This window comes from Bubalus kerabau, chromosome 19 (assembly GCF_029407905.1).
Source record: "Bubalus kerabau isolate K-KA32 ecotype Philippines breed swamp buffalo chromosome 19, PCC_UOA_SB_1v2, whole genome shotgun sequence".
NCBI classification, from domain to species: Eukaryota; Metazoa; Chordata; class Mammalia; order Artiodactyla; family Bovidae; genus Bubalus; species Bubalus kerabau.
In genome coordinates this window covers 32,995,872-33,018,981 of record NC_073642.1, presented here as the reverse complement: position 1 = coordinate 33,018,981, position 23,110 = coordinate 32,995,872, and the positions used below count along the sequence as shown (strand labels likewise).

General features: G+C 37.5%; 1 protein-coding gene and 1 pseudogene across 5 annotated transcripts in view; one reads left to right on the top strand and one right to left on the bottom strand.

Annotated features, from left to right (window-relative positions):
• Positions 1-23,110, top strand: part of PEAK1 (pseudopodium enriched atypical kinase 1) — a 309,528-nt gene that overhangs the window by 132,538 nt on the left and 153,880 nt on the right. The window contains exon 3 of one of the 5 annotated variants that reach the window (XM_055555615.1): positions 18,567-18,652. The exons of the other annotated variants lie outside the window; for them this stretch is intronic. The gene's annotated coding sequence lies outside the window, so the exon portion shown is untranslated. The remainder of the gene's footprint in view (positions 1-18,566; positions 18,653-23,110) is intronic. 5 annotated transcript variants of the gene reach the window in all.
• LOC129633728 (ATP synthase subunit f, mitochondrial-like) lies at positions 1,971-2,245 on the bottom strand (annotated as a pseudogene).

Genomic DNA, 23,110 nt, shown 5'->3' with positions numbered 1-23,110 from the left:
GCAAACCAAAACCATAGTAAAACATCACCCACACTTGTTAGTCATTACAAAAAAACAAGAAACGGCAAGTGTTGGCAAGAACATGGAGAAAAGGCATCCATTATGCACTGCTGGAGGAAAATTCAAGTAGGTAGTTCTTATGGAAAACAGTATGGCAATTCCTCAAAAAATTAAATCTAAAATTATCATATAACCCAGCAGTTCCACTTCTTGGTGTTTATCCAAAGGAAACAAAATCACTATTTTGAAAATATATCTGCATCCCAATGTTCAATGCAGCATCACTTACAACAGCCAAGATTGTTGTAATGGAGACAAGAGATGAAGAGATTTTTTTTTTTAAGTGACATGTATACAATTAAATATTATTCAATAACGGAAAGAAGGAAATCCTGTCATTTGTAACAATATGAATGGATCTTCAGGGTATTATACTAAGTGAAGTCAGACAAAGACAAATACCAATACTGTATGATCTCATGTACATGTGAAATCTGAAAAAAAAAAAGATGAAACCAAAGCCGTAGGTACAGAGAGGAGATTGATGGTAGCCAGAGGCAGTGGGTAAAATGTGTAAAGGAAGTCAACAGCTACAAATTTCCAATTATAAAATAAATAACTCATGGGGATGTAATATATAGAATGGTGATTATAGTTCAGTTCAGATCAGATCAGATCAGTCGCTCAGTTGTGTCTGACTCTTTGCGACCCTATGAATTGCAGCACGCCAGACTTCCCTGTCCATCACCAACACCCGGAGTTCACTCAGACTCACGTCCATCGAGTCAGTGATGCCATCCAGCCATCTCATCCTCTGTCGTCCCCTTCTCCTCCTGCCCCCAATCCCTCCCAGCATCAGAGTCTTTTCCAATGAGTCAGCTCTTCACATAAGGTGGCCAAAGTACTGGAGTTTCAGCTTTAGCATCATTCCTTCCAAAGAAATCTCAGGGCTGATCTCCTTCAGAATGGACTGGTTGGATCTCCTTGCAGTCCAAGGGACTCTCAAGAGTCTTCTCCAACACCACAGTTCAAAAGCATCAATTCTTCGGCGCTCAGCCTTCTTCACAGTCCAACTCTCACATCCATACATGACCACAGGAAAAACCATAGCCTTGACTAGATGAACCTTTGTTGGCAAAGTAATGTCTCTGCTTTTGAATATGCTATCTAGGTTGGTCATAACTTTCCTTCCAAGGAGTAAGCGTCTTTTAATTTCATGGCTGCAGTCAGCATCTGTAGTGATTTTGGAGCCCAGAAAAATAAAGTCTGACACTGTTTCCACTGTTTCCCCATCTATTTCCCATGAAGTGATGGGACCGGATACCATGATCTTCGTTTTCTGAATGTTGAGCTTTAAGCCAACTTTTTCACTCTCCTCTTTCACTTTCATCAAGAGGCTTTTGAGTTCCTCTTCACTTTCTTCCATAAGGGAGGTGTCATCTGCATTTCTGAGGTTATTGATATTTCTCCTGGCAATCTTGATTCCAGCTTGTGTTTCTTCCAGTCCAGCGTTTCTCATGATGTACTCTGCATATAAGTTAAATAAACAGGGTGACAATATACAGCCTTGACGTACTCCTTTTCCTATTTGGAACCAGTCTGTTGTTCTATGCCCAGTTCTAACTGTTGCTTCCTGACCTACATACAAATTTCTCAAGAGGCAGATCAGGTGGTCTGGTATTCCCATCTCTTTCAGAATTTTCCACAGTTTATTGTGATCCACACAGTCAAAGGCTTTGGCATAGTCAATAAAGCAGAAATAGATGTTTTTCTGGAACTCTCTTGCTTTTTCCAAGATCCAGCGGATGTTGGCAATTTGATCTCTGGTTCCTCTGCCTTAATATTACTCAATTTGAAAGTTGCTAAGAGATTTTTTTCAACCAGTTATCTTTTTTTGGGTGTTAATTCTCTATTAGTCTATGAAAGGATTCGGGGTGCCCGGCAGGTATCATGGTCAGGTATGCTGAGTGTGCCTTCTTCAGTGGTACTCTCTTGGCTGCTCTTGTTTAAGAGCCTTATAAGAACAGCCACAGTTGAAAAGCACGTAAGCTGCCAGCACCATAGAAAGGCCAGTGACACTCCCATTCTTCATGTTGAAATACTTGTTGTAATACTGGTAATAACCTCTTTGCAATATTCCAGCAATGCCTTTAGGGATAAAATCTCACATTAGTATCCAGCTTGGCAGCTCCCTTAATTTAACATCTAGGAGTTTCTTCTCCTTTAGTGGTATAGCTGACGCCATCTTGGAGTCCTGGCTGTCTGCTCCAGTAGGAACTCTTCCCTGTTGAGCAAGGTTTAAGGCACACACAACAAAAGGCCTTTCCACAATCTTCATAGGCTTTCTCACCACTGTGAAGTCTCTGATGCAGAAAAGGAGGTGAATGTTTTCCAGATACAAATGTTTTTCTGTCACTGATTATTTTATAACTTGAATCCAAATCTGTATTCCAGCTTCTTGTTTCTTCCCCCACAACCATTCAGGGGTCTTTTCCTTGCTCCAATAACACAATTATGTCTGGTTTAGAAATGAAATGGCCCAGTGAGGCCAAGTTACTATAGTTCTCCATCATCCCATCTTGGTATGGTTTCTTCTGAAGAGGGTCAAATTCCTACTCATCAAGAAAGAACTGTGTAACCAACATCCCTAAATGTTATTGGCCCACAGGCCATGGTTTTAGATCTACAAGAGCTGATCAGTCCTCAGAATTCCTTTACCAGAAAAAAAACAGAGTCCAGAAAACCCGGACTGTCCCTCACAGACTCAGGCTGCCTCTGACACAGTTGTTTCCATGGCAGCTTACTTATTTCTTGCTTAGATGAATGCTACTCACAGGCCATTGGCAGCAAGGAGCAGGAAAAAACCTGAAGTGAAAGTCACCTGTTCCGGTGTAGGAAGTGCCATCTCAGAGCCTTGGTCTTTGATGAACATCTTGAGCCTCTGTACCAACCCTTGACTACCTATCTCTAACCTTCTTATGTGGGGGAAAAAAATCAATGCCCTATTTGTTTAAGTCACACATAAGTCAAGTTTTCAATTGTTCAGTCCCTAAGTCATGTTCACCTCTTTGCGATCCCATAGATAGTGGCATGCCAGGCTCCTCTGTCCTTCACTATCTCCTGCTCAGGTTCATGCCCATTGAGTTGGTGATGCTGTCTAACCATCACATCCTCTGCTGCCGCTTCTCCTCCTGTCCTCAATCTTTCCCAGCATCATGGTCTTTTCCAGTGAGTCAGCTCTTCATATCAGGTGGCCAAAGGATTGGAGCTTCAGCTTCAGAATTGTCCTTCCAATGAATATTCAGCATTGATTTCCTTTAGGATTGACTGGTTTGATCTCTTTGCAGAGCAAGGGACTCTCAAGAATCTTCTCTAGCCCCACAGTTCGAAAGCATCAATTCTTTGGCACTCAGCCTTCTTTATGGTCCAACTCTCACATCTTTACATGACTACTGGAAAAACCATAACTTTGAACATATGGACCTTTGTCAGCAGTGATGTCTCTGGTTTTTAATAAGCTATCTAGGTTTGTCATAGCTTTCTGTCCAAGGAGCAAGTGTCTTTTAATTTCTATTCACTTACAAATTCACTCCTTCCCTCCCTCCCTTTCCTTTTCTTCTCTCCCTCTCCCCTCCTCCTCTCCGCAACCCTCACATTTTTTTTTTTTTAACTTTCCTTTAATGGATGTTTAACACATACACAGTACACAGTGATACAATGAATTCCCATCACCACCCAGCCATAATAGTCGTCAATATTTGACTAATCTTGTAAATTCTCACACTTTATCTGTTAATAATTAGAACTTAAGGAATTCTGTAACAAAAGTATGTGAAAATACTGTGGAAGCACAGACAAGACTAACTAACTTGCCCTGAGGTGGAGGGAGAGGCTTATCAGGAGAGACTTCACATAGGAAGTAACATCAGCAGAAAACTTAAGGGCAAGAAGAAAATGGAAGAAAGAAGATTGCTTAAAAAAATTTATAAAGGGCCTTTATGATACAGTCAAATAATGGGAAATAAATTGGTGTGGCTAGAATATAGTTTATTAGAGAAGAGTGTTAGTACGTGAGTCTAAAAAGATGATTTGGTGCCATAAAACAACATACATACCATACCAAGAATTCTCAAGCTCATCTTACAGGTACCAAGAAATGAAGAGTGTAATTAGGTTTGGAAAAATAACACTGACAGTAATATCACCTGTGATTCTGGGGTAGAAAATAGAGGAGACAGTAAACTTTACCAATGGTCCAAATGATAGAAAGGGCTTCCCTGGTGACTCAGACAGTAAAGAATCCATCTGCAATGGGGAAGCCCTGGGTTCTATCCCTAGGTTGGGAAGACTCCCTGGAGGAAGGTATGGGAACCCACTCCAGTATTCTTCCTTGGAGAATCCCATGGACAGAAGAGCCTGGCAGACTGCCGACCATGGGGTCACACAGAGTTGGACACAACTGAGCAACTAAACACAACAAATGATAGAAAGGCATTTAGTGATAATTGTAGTAGACTTGGGCAGGGGAGATAACTTTACAAAGTATTTCAGAGGAAGAATTAACATGATTTGGTCCCTGGATAGGACATGGAAAAGGGAGTCAAAGTCATCATGACTTGAGGAGATAAGATGGTGCCATTATTGGAGAAGTAATATAGCAAAAGACAGGATTAAGCAAAGTGCAGAAGATGAGGTTGGTCTTTGAAGTCTGAAGTGCTGATAGAACATTCATTATCCAGGGGTCCCAAAGGAAATATAGGCCTGAACCTTAGGAAAGTTTCAAACCAGAGAGTCCCATAACTTGTCTTTTCTGCTACATATTGCATTTGTCACATGTTCATATGTGTGTATGTTTACACACATATGTGGATATACACATTTGATCCTCATTATTCATGGATTCCATATTTGCAAATTCATCTACTTGCTCAGGTTTATTTAAACTCCCAGATCAATATTTGTGCTGCCTTCATAACCATTTGCGAACATAGGCAGAGTGACAAAAAAATTGAAATGCCTGATGTTTACATTCTCAGCTGAGGTCGACATCTTGCCCTCTTGTTTCAACTCTCATACTATAAAGAAGCATCTTTTTTGCCATCTCCTTCGTGCCATGTTTTTCACATTTTTAATGCTTTCTTGGTGGGTGATTTCACTGATTAACTTGGCCTCTGGGTTTTGTGCAGAAGTACTGTGTAGTGTGCCTAAGCACAAGAAAGTTGTGATGTTACTAATGGTGAAAATATGTGTGTTAGATAAGCTTTGTTCAGTCATGAGCTATACTCTTGGCCGTGAGCTCGATTTTAATGAATCAACAGTATATATTAAGTAAAGTATCTCTAAACAAGTACACATTAAAAGAAGTTACATATTGATGGGTTGATAAAATGTTGTAAGCAGAGGCTTGTAGAAACTTAACCCTGTTTTCCATTTCCTAGAAGCAATGAAAGTATAGCATTCACCAGTTCAGTGTTCGCAAAAACTTTATAGAACATAACTACTGCACATAGCAAGAATCAACTGTCTGGGTGTAAATCTGCTACCCTTTTATGAATAATCCTTGCATGTGTACAGTTCAGATATTAGTCCCAATTTGTGCTTGAGATTATGATCCCAAGAAATATATATCTCTCTTTTCCTGTTAAAAAAAATAAATCCGTATCAGACAAAAACAGGTTGCTTTTGCAGATGGATGATTCCATATTCCCTCAGCCAGTAGGTTTTTCATAAAATGGAATATTGCCGAAACATAGGTGACACTGACTGACAGAATCTAAATGATCATCTACAGCACACTTGGGGATAACATGTTTGTCAACATCATATTGGTAGGCTGCCAGTTTCTTTTATAGTGATGCTTTCTCTTTAGCAAACCAGCAACATTTTCAGTCCCTATTCTCTTAGAGAAATTTATTTTTACAGTGGTAGCCATGTGTGTGGGGATTTCATAATCCAAGACTAGTGTTTGTGCATTCATATCTGTCAATTTGCTTAAATACAACAGCCCAAAATAATTTTTTAACCTTTCATTCATGAATGTTAGTTCATATCAGTAGGGGTGTTTTAAAATGACAGATTTGATGTGAAAGTGGGAATCATCCATATCTTCTGATATAACATCGGCGTTATGTTGCAAATTCACATTCACCTTTGTGTCTCTCTTTTTAAATTGTCTGCAAAGCTGAAAGCAGGGAATTCGCATTTACAGTCAAGGACAAGAAAACATACAACTCCATACAAATGAATTTTAAGCTCCCAAATACTTCTGTGCTTGTTTACATAAATCTGTCTTCTAATCACCTTTCCTCTTGGTATAGAAGATGTGCCTGGGGTTGTTATTACCTTATACAGATATATTGTCAAATATATAAAGTAACCAATCAGATGTCTACTTCGAGATGCTTCAGTTTAGGGTGGCTGGTTTACTTGTTCTATTTATTCTTCTAATGTGATCCTCTTCTGACTGTTGTGTGGTTTTTCTAGTTATTGTGTTAGGATGAGTCTTACCTGTTTTTACTGCAAGCAGTAGATTTTGTGTCTTGAAGTACAGTTCAGAAATAACAGCATTTCTTTCTCTTCTTATTCTTGGTAGATAACCTTAGTTTTTATTCTTCATATGAGTCTACCTCATGCATCTGTTCTTCTTCTGTATTATAACTAGTGTATTTAAGTTTCAGGATTGATATTCTTGAATTCTGCATTCAGAAAGCAGGGTATTTACAGTTGAATTCCTCTGTGAATTGATGTTGAGCTTTCTATATTTTCATTTTCCACTGCTAATTTGGAGCAACCTAGTGTTCCAATATTAATGATTAAGGAGATTGACTAGCCCTTGAACTAACTGAAAGAAAGTCTCTGTTACCTTGTTCCAATTTCAGTGAACTATTGTGCTATATAGAGATATGTTATAATTTCAGGGTTTTATGTAGCATTCTTCAGTACATGGTAACCAAATGGGAATACCTTCTCAGACTTATAAAAATGCAAGAGATTAACTAAAAGATGAAAATATCTTTCTCAATATCACCCTAATTGAAGTACAGGATAGTATCTATAAATGGCAATTAAATCATATAGTTCCAGAGAAAACTGTTTAAAAATATTTGGTGATTTATTGGTTGTGTCTCTAAATCATTTTATATTGATGGCTACATTTGTGAGTTTGTATTAGCTGTTTATTATCCTCCAGTCTTTTCTTACATGTGTCTCCTTTAATGTGTCCATCTCCATCTCTGTTTTACTTACTCAAATACTTTAATTTTTTTTCTTCAACAATCTGTGAACAATCTCTCCTCGTATCCCCAGAACAAGCCTTTTTTCTAAAGAAGTACTGAAATAGATCTAGTTGCCCTTCTCACTGGCTTTGTATGTATAAATTATTTGCTGTTTGTTGTTAGTTTGCTTAGTTTCAGTTCCGTTTAACAAAAATCTCCCGAGTGCTTGTTGTGTTGATGTGTAAGCTTAGTGAGGTAGGAAAATGTACTTTGGAGGTTTCCCAGAGAAGGTGATCCTGGACCTGAATCTGGAAGAACAAGTAAGAATTTCCTATTCGTGGAAGGAGCATAAATTTATATTGGCTAAGAGAACAGCATGAAGTTTGACAAGTAGTTCAGCATGGCTGTAGTGTGATGAAGTGGGAGATAGGAAATGAAGATGACGAGATAGGCTTGAGCCAAGTCATGGAGGGCTTTATGTGTCATACGTGGGCATTTGTTTTGTGGGTGAACTTGGACTTTATCCTTATCCTGTGAATAATAGCTTTTGAAGAGTTTGACAGGCGTGGCAGGACTTTCATTTTAGAGTGATCGTTTTGATGGGAATATGGTGAATGAGTTTGAGGTAGGGTAAGAGTGCATGCATAGAGGAGAGTACACCAGATAGATTACTGATGCAGTCATATTGAGAGACAATGCCCTGGATTTGGATACCATTAATAGGGGTGAAGTTGAGGACATAGACATGAAAAGTGTTTAGAGTAGAAATGAATCAGACATTTAAAGTAATTGGTGAAATGTGAGATTACTGTCAGACTTTGATTTGAGTGTCTAAGTGGCTGTGGTGCTGTTAATAACCATAGCAGGGAATTTAAAGAAGGAATAGATGTTAGGAAAAGTTTTTGATGTATTGTACCTATGGTACTTTCAAGTGGAAGCATATAGAAAGCAGAATATAGGCATCTGATGCTCAGATGAAAGGTTAGGATTAGAGATATTCATCTGGGGATCCTTTCAGTCCTGGCTGAAGCACAGAGAATGTGGGTAGATATAAAGTAGGCAAAAAGCTGAGCCCTAAAGGGAAAGGAATGGAGAAGAAAATGGCCAGTATTTCTGCCTGGAAAATCCCATGGACAGAGGAGCCTGGCAGGCTACAATCCAAAGGGTCGCAAAGAGTCAGAAAGACTGAGCAGCTAAAGAAGAAAGGGAAAAGAGAAAGAGGAACCCAAGGCAGAAACTGAGCAGGAAAAACTCTGTGTCTTTGCTTGAAAAGAGAACACAGGACAGCTTTATCCTTTTGTATCCTTGGTAAAACCTTGAATAATATAGATACTTTGTAAATGTTTGCTAGTTATTTTATTTAGCTGGAAAGCATCTCATTTACTTTGAGATTTTATTTTATCTTTTATCCAGTTCCATGACTTGACAAGAAATATTTTAAAATTCATATCATTTCATGAGTACCTACTGTGTACCTTGCTTCTGCTGATGTGCTGTGCTCAGTCATATCCAACTCTTTGCGACCCCGTGGACTGTAGCCCAACTATAATGCCAGACTCCTCTATCCATGGGATTTTTCAGGCTAGAATACTGGAGTAGGTTGTCATTTCCTCCTCCAGGGGATATACCTAGGCACTGTGTTAAATATTTAATACATGTTATTGGATTTTATCCTTCAAATAATCCTACAAGGGTAGGTCTTATTATTTTTCCATTTTGTTTTGAAGAACCTGAGAATAAGAAAGATTTAGTGCCTTTGTCAACTTTTTCACGTGTCATCTAACTCCAGATTTCATTTTCTTAACCATCAATGATGATCTATTATGTGTTTAGGCCAAAAGATCATTTGAAAGTCTCCTATTCTGGTTCCATTGTGATAATTATTCTGACCCAAAGGCACTGATTTATACTAAATTCTGCCTTGTCAGTCTTATGTAGATTAGTATGGTAGTTGGACATGTCTTTGTTCCTGGGTGCAATACGGCTTTACCTAATTCTTTTTATCTTTCTGGGGCACTGTTTCTTTATTAGTATTAGCAGTTTGCATTAGATGACTGCTAAATTGCTTAAGGTTGTAAAATCCTTTAAGTCCATTATTTTGAAAAATTCAAAAACAGAGGTTGCTTAACATCTACTAACAGATTTTAGAGATCTATAGGATAATTACTGGGTTTCATGACTCAACAAAAATTAAATGTAAAATATGATGCATGTATGTGCCTTTTTCTGGGCATGCAATTTGTAGCTTTCATCAGATTCTCATAGTTGTGTATAATACCTCACCATTCACCCTTCACGCAAAAGATTAAGACATATAGCTCTAGAAGCATCTGTGCATACTGCTTTGTGCAATCCTATCCTGACTAGTTAAGTCCTCTTTAACAAAGTATTGTTATTCATTGAAAGTAATGTTTGAGGTAAGGTTACTTTTTTAAGGGCTTCCCAAGTGGCTCAGACAGTAAGAAATCTGCCCACAGTATGAGAGACTTGGGGTTTTTCTTAAGGCTATTTAAACCTATAGTATTTTCTAAAGTAAAACACCTCTTGGATATTTTATCTATTAAAAAAAGTCCATTAAATAGAATGAGTATTGTGGTAAGTACTGCCTTATGGTAAATTTTAAAATGCTCAATTTTAAAGTATGAGTCAAATGACCTTCACTAACACACATTTCCCACGTCGCATCATCCTGTAGGAAAAGAATACTTGAGGCCCATTCCTAAGGAAAGAAAAGGAAGCAATGACATAATGCCTAGAGTTCGTGCCAGTTAAATTGTGTTTGTACTTTTTCTTTTCTTAATGTAACACGTTTATTCTGATCTTGAGTCTCTCTCTTTCTTTTCACTCTCTTGCTTTATTCTAGCAGCAGATTTTATAATTGTAAACTCTGCCTTGGTGTGGAAGAGACAGAGATTAATAAGACATGCCCCTTTCTAGGTATTTGTCATATCTGTGAATATGAACAACAGAATGATAAAAAGCTAGATAAAAGTCACATTTCCAGATAAGAAGCTTGAGAGGTCTGGTAAATTGCTCAAGGTAAAAAGCTAGTACGTAGTCAGACTGGAATTCAAATTCAGATTTGTTGACTCCAAACCCCATTTGCCTTCCATTTGTCACACTGCTCCTCATTTTATTTAGGTTTGGTTGTACAACTGCTTGTAACTGAAGTGGAGGGACCAGGGCCCCATATATTTAATTTAATAAATATTTCTGATAAAGTAAAAGAAGAGAAAACATTCTCTATTCCCCTAAAGTTTAGGAAATTAGAGAAGGAAAATAATATTTGTACAGCACTTAGTATGTGCCAGGTACTGATATAGGGTCTTAACATGAGCTAGATCAGTTAACATGAGCTATTTCAGAATAGCCAGGTGACATACTTGGTACTATCACTGTTTTAAAGAAAAAGGAAGAGGCCGAAGCTCAGAGAAATAAATTGCCTTGAATCACGTAGCTAGTAAGTAACAAAAGCAGAATTTAAACTCTTTATAGTGAAAGGTTAGATAGGGTTTACATCATACCTATTGACTTAAAATTGAATGTCACACAAATCAAGTGAATAGCTGGACAGTTTGATCTAAGCTCCTTTTGCGATTTGTGTCATTTGTCAGTTCAGTTCAGTTCAGGCACTCAGTCATGTCTGACTCTTTGCACCCCATGAACTGCAGCACTCCGGGCTTCCCTGTCCATCACCAGTTTCTGGAGCTTGCTCAAACTCATGTCCATCAAGTCAGTGATGCCATCCAACAATCTCATCCTCTGCCATCCCCTTCTCCTGCCTTTAATCTTTCCCAGCATCAGGGTCTTTTCTAATGAGTCAGCTGTTTGCATCAGGTGGCCAAAGTATTGGAGCTTCAGCTTCAGCATCAGTCCTTCCAATGAATATTCAGGACTGATTTCCTTTAGGATGGACTGGTTGTATCTCCTTGAGAGTCCAAGGACTCTCGAGAGTCTTCTCCAACACCACAATTTAAAAGCATCAATTCTCCAGTGCTCAACTTTCTTTATCGTCTAGCGCTCGCATCCATACATGACTACTGCAAAAACTATAGCTTTGACTATATAGACCTTTGTCGATAAAGTAATGTCTCTGAGGCTTTTTAACATGTTGTCTAGGTTGGTCATAGCTTTTCTTCCAAGGAGCAAGCGTCTTTTAATTTCATGGCTACACTCACCATCTGCAGTGATTTTGGAGCCCAAGAAAATAAAGTCTCTCACTGTTTCCATTGTTTCCCCATCTCTTTGCTGTGAACTGATGGGAATGGATGCCATGATCTTCGTTTTTTGAATGTTGAGTTTTAAGCCAGGTTTTTCACTCTCCTCTCACTTTCTTCAAGAGGCTCTTTAGTTCCTCTTCGCTATCTCCCATGAGTGGTGTCATCTGCATATCTGAGGTTATTGAAACTTCTCCTGGCAAAAAAAAAAGTGTCATTTGTAAACATTCTTAATTGGACTGTTAACAGTTAAGTCATCTTCACCAAAGTAATATTTACATTTTCTTAATAAGCTTTCCATTTTAGCTTTCCATTCCAGTTTATAAAGGTAATTGTCTAAACTGCGGTGAAGACAGTTTAAATTCACAAAACAGTGAACGGCATCACATGATAGAAGGGATTTTGAGGTAAGAGTCTGATCTGTGTCCTTCCTGCTCCCAAATTTCCTACTGACTTGTGTTATGTACCAGTCTCTCAGTCTACTTTTGGACTCGTTCTGTGAGATGAGAGGGTTGAGTTAATTGTTCCTTAAGTCTCTTACAACTATGAAATTATCCCAAGAGTAAATAGATTTTTTAACGTGCTTCATATGTAAATATCAATGCATTTTTAGAGATGAGACGTCTTTAGAGATCATCGAACTGAATCCTCCCATATGATAGATACAGAAACTGAAACCCTTACGTTTGTATGACACTTTAAACATCCAAAACTTTCACCTAGCTTAATCTCATACAAGCTTCACCACAATCTTGTATCATTATTGTACAAAAGAGCAATTGAATTGGTCTAGGGTCACATAGCTGACGGAGAAGGCAATGGCACCCCACTCCAGTACTCTTGCCTGGAAAATCCCATGGATGGAGGAGCCTGATAGGCCGCAGTCCATGGTGTCACTAAGAGTCGGACACGACTGAATGACTGACTTCACTTTCACTTTTCACTTTCATGCATTGGAGAAGGAAATGGCAACCCACTCCAGTGTTCTTGCCTGGAGAAACCCAGGGACGGGGGAGCCTGGTGGGCTGTCGTCTATGGGGTCGCACAGACACGACTGAAGCGACTTAGCAGTAGCAGCAGCAGCATGGCAGAACGAACACAGCATTGTAAAGCAATTATCGTCCAATTAAAAATAAATGTAAAAAATAGTAAAAAATGTCATATTGATGGAATTATATAATATACAACCTTTGAGACTGGCTATTTTCACTTAGCATGATGCCCTTGAGATACACCCAGTATACTGTGTTCATTCGTTTTTATTGCTGATTTAGTATTTCATAGTATTGATGTACCACAATTTGTTTAACCATCCATTGTAGGACATTTTAGTTGCTTCCAGTTTGAGTCTGTTGCTAATTAAGGTAATTATTGATATGTTAGGACCTAAATCTGACATTTAATTTTTTGTATTCTGTTTGTTTCTCCTTTTCCGTTTTTCTTTTCTTTTTCCTGTTGTTGTGTGCATTACTTGAATACTTTTTAGAATACCATGTTGACCCAGTGTAGTGTTTTTAAATGTATTTCTTTGTATAACTTTTTCATCATTGCTCTAGATATTACCTTGCATAATTATAACACACCACAGTCTCCTGTGCCATGCTACTACTAGCACTGCTGCATTTACTGCAAGCAAAGCGTAGAACCCTTACCTGCCCTCGGTCCCTTTATTCTCCCTCATTTAATTGACTTGATATTTTCATATATAAGTTGTATTATTTATAGGTATATATTATATGCACGTGTACATAATTTTATATCTACTTGTTTTAAATATTTTCTTTAATACATTGTGAGCGATATCAGACAGTATTATAATCTTTGCCTAAGCAATCAGACATAATTTGGAAGACAAGAGAAGAAGAACTATTATTCATAGTATAACTAGTTTCCATAGTTTTATTCTTTTGGCCTTCTTCCTGATGTTTCAAGATGTCGTCTTTTTTCCTTTCCTTTCAATTTAGAGAACTTTCTTTATCCATTCTTTTAGGGCAAGTCAGCTAGCAATAAATTCTCTTAGCTTTCCTTTACCTAAGAATATCTTGATTTTCTCTTCATTCCTCAATGATATTTTTCTGGAGGAAAAATTCTGGGTTGACAGTTCTTTTTCTTTCAGCCCTTAAAAAAGATTGTGCCAGTTCCTTTTGGCCTCTATGGCTTCTTATGAGAAATCCACTGATAGTCAAATTGGTTTTTCCTGCAGGTGAATGTTCTTTTCTGTCTTGCTGCTTTCAAGATTTTTTTTATTGTGTTTAGTTTTCAGAAGTTTGACTATGGTATGTCTTGGTGTGGATTTCCCTGAGTTTACTCTGTTTGAAGTTTGTTCAGCTTCTTGAATCTATAGGTTTATGTCTTTTGCCGATTTGGGGAAAATTTTTCAACCATATTTTTTCAGCCCTGCTCTTTTTCTCCTCACTTCGAAGACTGTGATGACTTGAATATTTGAACTTTTGGTATAATTTCATGGTTCCCTGAAGCTCTGTTCATTTGCATTCAGTCTATGTCCTTTATGTTATTTAGGATGGGTAACTTCTATTGTTTTATCTTTTTTAAAAATTTATTTATTTTAATTGGAGGCTAATTACAGTTGTTTTATTTTTTAGTTACTGATTTTTTTTCTTCTATCCTCTCCATTCTCTTGTTTAGCCCATCTATTGAATTTTTAATTTCAATTATTATAATTTCAGTTCTGTAATTTTCTTTGTATCTTCTATTTTTAATAATAATTTTATTCTTTGTATTTCTTTACTAAAATACCTTCTGTTTCTTAGACTTTCTATTTTTTATTTATTTCCAGTATGTTAGTCTCATTGAGTGGTTTTCAGTTAAAACCTGGACATTTATATCATGAGACTTTACATTTTATTTCAGTTGAGCAGGCCTCTTTTGATACTACACTGACAGGATATTGCCAGCTAGAAATGTAAGTGCAGGGTACCACTTATCCTCCGCTGACATTTGGGAGAAGACTGCTGTTATGTTTTAGTGGGAGTGGAAGTTCCAGCTCCCCACTAGGTCTCTAATGATGCTAACCCTGCTGGGTAGATATCTAAGAGGACATTGTTGGGTTTTATGGTAAGTTTTGTTCAACTTTGAAAGAAGGTGTCAAGCTTTTTTAAAGTGATGGTAAAATTTTACATACCTGCAAGTAATGTCTGAACATTTCAGATATTTTAAATTAATTTTATCCTATAGAACTTTCTGAAATAATGAAAACGTTTTATATCAGCACTGTCCAGTACTGTAACCACTAGCCACATGTGGTTGTTGAGCAGGTAAAATATGGCTAGTACATTTCAGGAAGTTAATTTTTTTAAATTTTACTCAGTTTATCAATTGAAATTTAAATGACTACATGTGCCTATTGTATTAGAGGATACATGAATGCAGCTCTACATCTTCACCAGTATTTAGGCATCACAGCTCTATATCCTTACCAGTATATCAGAATTTCTAAATTTAGCCATTTAATGAGTGTGAACTGGTATCTTGTGGTTTTTTATCATTTAATGTAATTACTAGCCACTTAGTATTTCTAATGATGTTTTTAAAACAGCAGAAGGTTTAAATTTTGATAGAGTATGGTTTATGAGGTGAAGTAAAGTATGGTTTACTATTTCCATATTTCTTTTTTTATATGGTTCATGCTTTTGAATTTTTACCTATCCTAAAGTAGTAAAAAAAAATTTCCCTGTTTTCTTCTTGAAGCTTTGTAGTTTTACATTCTACTCTTAGGTTTATGATGTATTTTCATTTAGTCTTTTTACATATACAAAATCTTGTCACATAGAAGAAAAATTCATTTTTATTCCATATGAATATCCAGTTGTTTCAGCAACATTTGTTGAAATTTTTTCTTCCTGCATTGAGTTACCATGGCACTTTTAAAAATTAATTGACTGAGTATTTTATAGTCTATTTTTGGATTTTCTGTTCAGTTCCAGTTTTCCATGTGTTATCATTAGGCTTTTACCAAACTGTGTGGATTGTTGCAATGTACCAAACTATATACCAAACTATGTGGATGTTAACTCCAGAAATCAGATATTGTAAGTGTTCCTACTTTGTTCTTCATTTTTGGTTTTCATTTCTTATTTAATTCCATTGTGATAAGAGAATGTACTATGTATAGTTTCTTTTTTCTTTTTTTAAATTTGTTAAGACTTACTCCTGGTTCAGCAGGTGGGCTCTCCTGGTAAATGTTTCATGGGCAGTATAAAAGGTTTTATTTTGTTGCTGTTGATTGGAATGTTCTGTGAACACCAGTTCAGTTGAGAGTGCTGCTCAGGTCTTTGCTGGACTCTCAGTGTACCTGTTCCTTTCAGGTGCTGAGGGAGGAGTACTGATGTCTCCAACTGTCTGGGTGCTTGTTTGTTTTGCCCTCAGGTCTATTAAGTTTCTGTTCTGGTATTATGTACATGCTGCTGCTGCTGCATTTAGAATTATGCCATCTTCCAAGTGAAGTGATCCCTTGATCATTATGAAATATCTCTCATTATCTCTGATGCTGTTTTTATTTTGTCTTCCATCTTCTCTGATATAAATGTGGCTATTTCTTAAGATTTTTGGTTTGCATGGTATATTTTCTATCCTATTATTTTTAAACTATTTCCTTATTTTAGTGTGAGACTCTCAGTGTATATTTGGTCATGCTTTTTTCATGTCTTTTTATTGGAGAATTTAGATAATTTACATTTAATGTATTTATTAATGTGGTTGGGTTTAAATCTACCATCTTTTCATTTGTTTTCTAATAGCCATTTTTAAAATTAATTATACTTTTGGAATCCATTTAATTTTCTCTATTGTTTTATTCCTTTATTTGTTTATTTTTTTCTTCTCTTTATTTACTTATTTTAGTAGTTGCTCTAGGATTTATAATATGCGTGTTATTCCATTCTACTATCAAATAACTTTATACCACTTTTTAAAAACAATGTAATACATTTAAGAGAGTATTCTTCCTTTGTCTCACAGTCATCTTTTACTCTCTGAACTTCATTTTGGGATAGATTATATTATTCTTCAAGTTCACTGATTTTTTTTTCTCTGCCGTGAGTGCTTATTTTATCCAGTGAAATTTTCATATATATATATAAAACCAGTCCATCCTAAAGGAAATCAGTCCTGGGTGTTCATTGGAAGGACTGATGCTAAAGCTGAAACTCCAATACTTTGGCCACCTCATGCGAAGAGCTGACTCATTTGAAAAGACCCAGATGCTGGGAGGGATTGGGGGCAGGAGGAGAAGGGGACGACAGAGGATGAGATGGCTGGATGGCATCACCGACTTGATGGATGTGAGTTTGGGTGAACTCCGGGAGTTGGTGATGGACAGGAAGGCCTGGTGTGCTGCGATTCATGGGGTCACAAAGAGTCGGACACGACTGAGCGACTGAACTGAACTGAACTGATATATATATATAAGCTCTAGAAGTTCTCGTTGGGTATTTTTTAAAATACTTATAAAATATTTTTAAAATACTTCACTTCTCTCTTCACTGTGTTCCTATTTTCATTTATATGGTGCATACTCATAATGCCCTTTAAAAGTGTCTTTACCTGTTAATTCTATCATGTCTGTCATTTCTGATCTGTTGTGTTGACAGATACTTTTCTGGTTATGGGAAACATTCTCTTACTTCTTTGTGTGTCCAATAATTTCTAATTGAATGTCATATATTTGTGAATTTTACATGTTGAGTTTTTTATTTTTGCGGTATTCCTTTAAAGTGTATTAGATTTTTTCCTAGTAGGCATTTTAAATTGCTTATTCATTTGATCTTTCTAGGCTTCCAAGCTTCTTTCAGGAGTAACTTTTATTCTAGGACTACTTTCCCCCCTGTTTCTGTGTGTGGGCCTTCTGGGGTCATTTTTAATAGCCTGCATATTCAGTGAGGTTCATCCCCTTTTGCCGGAGGGGAACATGTTGAAATTTTGGCCCTGTGTCAGCTCTGAGAATTTTTTGTTTTAGAACTCCCTGGTAGCTTTTTTTCCTTAGAAGTTCTTCTTGGCTGGTCTCAAGAAATTTTACCCTTCTCATGTACAGGTTTTATACAGCTAAATATTCAAGGGAACCCTCATTTAAATGACTCGAACTCTTTCCCTGCTCTCTGGAACTCGACTCCACAAATTCTAGCTTCCTTGACCTCCTGGTACTGTTTTCTCTGTCTCCTCAAGTCAATAAGATTGCCAGGGTCTATTTTGGTTCTTTCTCCTGTACTGGAGTTGCTTCCTGGCTGAGAGCCTTGGATGATGGTAGGGCTTGCCTTCCTTACTTCCCTTTTCTCAGGGACCGTAGTCCCACACTGACTGTGTCTGAAAATAGTCCCCTCCTGTACTTTATATGGTGTTCTAGTTGTTTTCAGTGGGAGGATTATTCTGGACTGTACCTACTCAAGGCCTCAAAAGCAGAAGTTGAATCATTTTAGAATTAGTTTTAATGCCAAAACAGTTTATAAAATTCTGAAACTCTCAAACAGTTATTATTTTTTATATAACAACATTTTATTTACTTCTCAGTATTATTATAAATGATATTGTATCAACTGTTGAAACTGTTAATTATTTTTCAATTCATAGATTCCACTGCACACTTTGAATCAGAAGCTGACTCAAAGAAAATGATTTATCATGCCTAATAAATTTCATAAATCAGGAAAGTGGATTTTTGGGTATACAAAAATTCTCTCATTATTATGGCATAGTCATTTTAAATATAAGGTTATTACTTAATATTTCACTAGAAACATGAAAGACTATTATACTGGGAGATAAGGACTAAAATGAAGCATTTGATTTAGTATTTTAAAATGTAAATCCTATCATTTTAGAGCATAATCGTGTATTTTATATCAGGAACTGGCAAATGTTATCTGGGAAAGGCCAGATAGTATATGGTTTAGACTTTGTGGGCCATACGGTCCTTGTTGCAACAATTCAGCTCTCCCTTTGCAGTACAAAAGCAGCCATAGATGATACATTTTTAAACATGCTGGTTGTGTTCTGATAAAACTTTATCTATAGAAAATAAAATTTTAATTTCATGTAATTTTTACACCTCAAAATATTTTTATTCTTTTGATCTTTTTTCCCAGCTATTTTAAAATGTAAAAATTACATTCTTGCCTTGCAGGTCATGCATAAACAGGTGGCTGGTCAGACTTGGCCCCTGACTCATAGTTTGACAGTCGCTATGTTATACGATTAGAAAGCTCCCAGGTAAGCTGCAGGATACCTGTTGGACTGTTATGTTTTAATTCTTAGTAATACTTTTATTTAAACATTCTCTACTGTTAAAGAGCAAAGTAAATAAGATGGCACAGTACTGACCCTGTAAGGCTTTGACAGATTTTTTAATGGCAAAGATTATACCAGTGGTTCCTTAGTTAATGGAGAATTTGGGCTAATGCCTAAGTTACCATACTCTCAAACTGGCACCTTTTCTCTTTTAAATTATGCAAGATTCATTCCTTCTTATTTTGTTTCAATATGCCTGCCTTCAGTTCAATTCAGTTCAGTTCAGTCGCTCAGTTGTGTCCGACTCTTTGTGACCCCGTGAATTATAGCACGCCAGGCCTCCCTGTCCATCACCAACTCCTGGAGTTCACTAAAACTCACGTCCATCAAGTCAGTGATGCCATCCGGCCATCTCATCCTCTATCGTCCCCTTCTCCTCCTGCCCCCAATCCCTCCCAGCATCAAAGTCTTTTCCAATGAGTCAACTCTTCGCATGAGGTGGCCAAAGTATTGGAGTTTCAGCTTCAGCATCATTCCCTCCAAAGAAATCCCAGGGCTGATCTCCTTCAGAATGGACTGGTTGGATCTCCTTGCAGTCCAAGGGACTCTCAAGAGTCTTCTCCAACACCACAGTTCAAAAGCATCAATTCTTCGGCACTCAGCCTTCTTCACAGTCCAACTCTCACATCCATACATGACCACAGGAAAAACCATAGCCTTGACTAGACGGACCTTTGTTTGCAAGTAATGTCTCTGCTTTTCAATATGCTATCTAGGTTGGTCATAACTTCCCTTGAACTGAACTGAACTGAACTGAATTTAGTTATTTAGTGATGAAGTTGGCCTGTACTCATAAACAAAAGGTCCCCCAGCATTATGTCATTTTTTACTTCATGCTGTCCACACTAACAGTCATTTCATTTCAGTCGCTCAGTTGTGTCCAACTCTTTGAGATGCAATGGACTGCAGCACACCAGGGTTCTCTGTCCATCACCAACTCCCAGAGTTTACTCAAACTCATGTCCATTGAGTCGGTGATGCCATCCAACCATCTCATCCTCTGTCATCCCCTTCTTCTCCTGCCTTCAGTCTTTTCTAGCATCAGAGTCTTTTCAAATGAGTCCGCTCTTCACATCAGGTGGCCAAAGTATTGGAGTTTCAGCTTCAAAATCAGCACTTCCAATGAACATTTAGGACTGATTTCCTTTAGGATGGACTGGTTGGATCTCCTTGCAGTTCAAGGGACTCTCATGAGTCTTCTCCAACACCACAGTTCAAAAGCATCAATTCTTCGGCACTCGGCTTTCTTTATAGTCCAACTCTCACATCCATACATGACTACCACAAAAACCATAGCCTTGACTAGATGGACCTTTGTTGGCAAAGTGATGTCTCTGCTTTTTAATATGCTATCTAGGTTGGGCATAACTTTTCTTCCAAGGAGTAAGCATCTTTTTATTTCATGGCTGCAATCACCATCTAAAGTAATTTTGGAGCCCAAAAAAGTAAAGTCTGACACTATTTCCACTGTTTCTCCATCTATTTGCCATGAAGTGATGGGACCAGATGCCATGATCTTCGTTTTCTGAATGTTGAGCTTTAAGCCAACTTTTTTACTCTCCTCTTTCACTTTCATTGAGAGGCTCTTTAGTTCTTCTTCACTTTCTGCCATAAGGGTGGTGTCATCTGCATATCTGAGGTTATTGATATTTCTCCCAGAAATCTTGATTCCAGCTTGTGCTTCATCCTGCACAGCATTTCACATGATGTACTCTGCATATAAGTGAAATAAGCAGGGTGACAGTATACAGCCTTGACATACTCCTTTTCCTATTTGGAACCAATCTGTTGTTCCATGTCCAGTTCTATTGCTTCCTGACCTGCATATAGATTTCTCAGGAGGCAGGTCAGGTGACCTAGTATTCCCATCTCTTTCAGAATTTTCCACAGTTGATTGTGATCCACACAGTCAAAGGCTTTGGCATAGTCAATAATGCAGAAATAGATGTTTTTCTGGAACTCTCTTGCTTTTTCGATGATCCAGCGGATATTTGCAGTTTGATCTCTGGTTCCTCTGCCTTTTCTAAAACCAGGTTGAACATCTGGAAGTTCACAGTTCATATTGTTGAAGCCTGGCTTGGAGAATTTTGAACATAACTTTGCTAGCATGTGTGATGAGTGCAATTGTGTGGTAGTTTGAGCGTTCTTTGGCATTGTCTTTCTTTGGGATTAGAATGAAAACACCTTTTCCAGTCCTGTGGCCACTGCTGAGTTTTCCAAATTTGCTGGCATATTGAGTGCAGCACTTTCACAGCATCATCTTTCAGGATTTGAAATAGCTCAACTGGAATTCCATCCCCTCCACTAGCTTTGTTCATAGTGATGCTTCCTAAGGCCCGCTTGACTACACATTCCAGGATGTCTGGCCCTAGGTGATTGATCACACCATCGTGATTATCTTGGTCTTGAAGATCTTTTTTGTATAGTTCTTCTGTGTATTCTTGCCACCTCTTCTTAATATCTTCTGCTTCTGTTAGGTCCATACCATTTCTGTCCTTTATTGTGCCCATCTTTGCATGAAATGTTCCCTTGGTGTCTCTAATTTTCTTGACGAGATCTCTAGTCTTTCCCATTCTATTGTTTTCCTCTATTTCTTTGCATTGATCACTGAGGAAGGCTTTCTTATTTCTCCTTGCTATTCTTTGGAACTCTGCATTCAAATGGGTATATCTTTCCTTTTCTCCTTTGCTTTTGGCTTCTCTTCTTTTCACAGCTATTTGTAAGGCCTCTTCAGACAGCCAGTTTGCTTTTTTGCATTTCTTTTTCTTGGGGATGGTCTTGCTCTCTGTCTCCTGTACAGTGTCATGAACCTCCATCCATAGTTCACCAGGCACTCTGTTTCTCAGATCTAATTCCTTAAATCTATTTCTCACTTCCACTGTATAATCGTTAGGGATTTGATTTAGGTCATACCTGAATGGTCTAGTCATTTTCCCTCCTCAAGATCTAGGGATTTTTCTTCTTACTTCATAGTTTTGAGAATGTACTTTTCCCTTCATTACCTTTGCTTCTGTATTGTCTTCCACATATCCCTGTTAGCCAGTTAGAACGCAAAATACATTTTAAAGCATAATCTCTTTTTTCCACCTAATGTAGCTTAGCATGCTGGTCCATTCGCCTCTTGGACTACTCAGAGTTTTTCTAATATGTACAGCAGTATTGATACATGCAGTGTATGATTTTTTTTCGGTTTTATATATACAATTATCCCTTGAATGATTGAAAGCAGAAGTAACGGTCGCTCAGTTGTGTCTGACTCTTTGCGACCCTATGGACTGTCAGGCTTCTCTGTCCATAGGATTCTCTAGGCAAGAATACCAGAGTGGGTAGCCATTTCCTTCTCCAGGGGATCTTTGCGACCGAGGGATCAAACATGGGTCTCCTGCATTGCACACAGATTCTTTACTGTCTGAGCCACCAGGGAATCCTGTGAATGATTAAGAGTATTTTCCTTCATTAAGGTTTATAATTGAAGTTGTTCTTTAGCAATGTGCAAAATCCAGTGCTGTCAAAGTTCTAAAAGAGAATTTAGGTATATGCTGCTGTTGCCTCAGTGAGTGCGTAGTAACATAGCTCTATATACATTCAGGGAATACTTTTCATGTCTACATGTCTTCATGAAGTTTTCCCAACACTCTGGTACATCATCCAGGGGAGGGGAAAGCAGGCAATTCATTTCATTTTCCATGCAAAGAGAGAATAATCTTTTTACTCAATTATAAAATAAGAATTGGTTCTGAAAGAAGCTTTGAAGTAATAGAAAATTGTCTTCCAAAGAGAATTCATGTGGTTAGTTAAAAAAAAAATAGGTTAAGAATTTTTACTAATTGTTATTTTATTGTTGTTGTTACATAGGAGTCAATAGTTTTAGAATATGGCCAATTTTCACATGTGTTTTGAGGGATATGGTACTTAAGAGATTTTTCTCAAAAATTCCTATTTCATTATTTTGATAATTTAGAAGCTTTTTCCCATGAGCATTATAAGCTTATTCCTGTCTTACAACATGTATGTCTTCCTATGTCTGGAAAATTCGCCTCCTAAATTTTTCCATGTCTGGCTCATTTTATCCTGGGGATCATGTCTCCTGAGGCCCTTCCTTTATACACTGTCTCAAACAGCACCTCCACCTTCCCAGCCTCTAACATCCAGTTTTATTTTCTTTGATGTATTTATCACCATCTGAAATTAGTTTGTTCATTTACTGACTTGTCTCTTTCTGTATTAAAATGTTGGCTCTCTGAGAGGAGAGATCTTGCCTTCTCTATTGTCTGTCTATCTCTACTACTTAGAACATTTCCTTTCATATAGTAGGCCTTAAGTATAATTTATGTGGTTGGAAGGATGAATAAATGAAAGGATGCCTAAGGTGTGATTTGT